The sequence below is a fragment of the Palaemon carinicauda genome, chromosome 35, assembly GCF_036898095.1.
Source record: "Palaemon carinicauda isolate YSFRI2023 chromosome 35, ASM3689809v2, whole genome shotgun sequence".
In the NCBI taxonomy this organism is placed as follows: Eukaryota; Metazoa; Arthropoda; class Malacostraca; order Decapoda; family Palaemonidae; genus Palaemon; species Palaemon carinicauda.
This window is the reverse complement of record NC_090759.1, coordinates 78,813,832-78,816,331: the sequence shown is the minus strand read 5'-3', so window position 1 is coordinate 78,816,331 and position 2,500 is coordinate 78,813,832.

The following is a 2,500-nucleotide window of genomic DNA, read 5'->3' as shown; positions in this document are numbered from 1 at the left end:
AATGGGGTGAAGGAGTTTCTTTTTTTATTTCCATATGATCGTTAATTATACATAATTATACATATACTGGTGTACGCAGCCCGTCAGAAATGAAAGCTATATATTTAAATAGATATCCACTTAGCGCACACACACGCAAGCACAGTTTCAGCTCTTCAACCCACCCTTTTTTTACCTACAACCCCTCTCACCCGGGTATAACTACTCCCTCTTCCCCTACCCAAGTACCCAAGGGACAGGGAGAGATCAGTGGTTATATGCCTTGTGGCTGAGCGTGTGTATATATATATATATATATATATATATATATATATATATATATATATATATATATATATATATATATATATATATATATATATATATACACACAATTAAAACAAAAAGCACAAAAACTAAAAGGAAGGAAAAACAATCAAAATAAGACACAAAAATCCGAGGCAAGCAAGAGCAATGAAAACAGACACACAAAAACCCGAAGCAAGCAAAAATAATAAAAACTGGGCACAAAAACCCAAAGCAAGCAAAAAACGATCAAAACAAAGGGCACAAAAACCCGAAGAGAGCAGAAACAGTCATAACAAAAGGCACAAAACCAGAAGCAAGCAAAAACAATTAAAACAAAAAGCACAAAATCCCGAAGCAAGCAAAAACCTACCAAACAAAAGGCACAAAAACCCGAAGCAAGAGAAAAACGATCAAAACAAAAGACACAGAAACCCGAAGCAAGCGAAAACAATTAAAACAAAAAGCAGAAAAACCCGAAGCAAGCAATAATCATCTAAACAAAAGGCACAAAAACCCTAAGCAATCAAGAGCAATAGAAACAAAGGCGCATAAACCTGACGCAGAAAAAAAAAAAAAAAAAAAAGCGAAAAACTGCTGCGTACTTATTCTTTGGTGTACTTTTTCCTAAATGTTACTGATTCATCCATGAGTCATACCCAGCATGACTACCACATTTGGTCAAAATCGGTCCAATAGTTTTTGTGTAAAGCCGTTCACAATCAAACAAACAGAGGGGTGAATGCATACCCTTCGCAAAATCTCTCTCTCTCTCTCTCTCTCTCTCTCTCTCTCTCTCTCTCTCTCTCTCTATGGCCATTCGACATCATCAAAGGAATCTATTGCAATCATTAATCCTCTCTATGACCAACGATAGCCGATGAAGCAAATCTCTCTCTCTCTCAAAAAAAACAAAAATTTTAGAAACGTTCCGATTTCCTTTGTACCAAATCCTCTTGCTTTCCGGGGGGCAGGGGGGGGGGGGGGGGGCAGGGGGGGGGCAGGGGGGGGGGCGGGGGGAAGAATCTCTTTCATTTCTCTTAAAATGATGGTTTGGTCGACCATTGAATGTTGCAGGTTCAAACAGACTGAATCTTTTGAAAGCTCAATGTTCGAAACTTGAATACATCTACAACGTTTTCACGTTGCAGGAAACATTTCTTTTCTTAATCACATCTCTCTCTCTCTCTCTCTCTCTCTCTCTCTCTCTCTCTCTCTCTCTCTCTCTCTCTCTCTCTCATATATATATATATATATATATATATATATATATATATATATATATATATATATATATATATACATATATATATTTATATATATATATATGTATATATATACATATATATATATGTATATATATACATATATATATATAAACATATATATATATATAAATATATATATATATATATATAAATATATACCTACATATATATATATATATATATATATAAATATATATATATATATAAATATATATATATATATAAATATATACATACATATATATATATACATATACATATATAAATATATATATATACATATATATATATATATATATGTGTGTGTGTGTGTGTGTGTATGTGTGTATGTATGAGGATGTATTTGTCATTTATATACAATTCACCTTGACCCAAAAGTACAGTTTGTTTGCATAAGTCTGTACGGTACGCTATCATTAGATGATTTATAAACCCGTAACAATAAAATAGCACAGCTAAAGAGTCCAAGTTAAGAAATTTCAATTATATATGAAGCACAGGAAGATAAAATTCGATCATATTTATTCCAGTAGGTTGGGTCATGGCTCCAGCCACCTGTTGAAATACTCCCCACCGGAGAGTCGTGAGAACATCATCATCATCATCATCATCTCGGCCTTCAAAAGTCCTTTGTTGGATGTAGGCCTTCCCCAGGTTTCTCCACAGACTTCTATCCCAAGCTATTCTGTGCCACTGTTGCTTATGTTGGTCTAAGTCATCTCGCCAGCGGGTTGTTTGTCTTCCTCGGTTTCTTGTGTATCCTCGGGGTGTCCAGAGGGTTGTTCGTGATGTCCATCGGTTGTCTGTCATCCTGGCAATGTGCCCTGCCCAGTTCCATTTGAGCTTGCTAATGGTTTCAAGGATATCCATTACTTTAGTTTTCTTGACGTGAGAACATAAACTGGCCAAAAGAGATTGGTGTCTTTAGGCGCAGTTCTTTTCTTTGC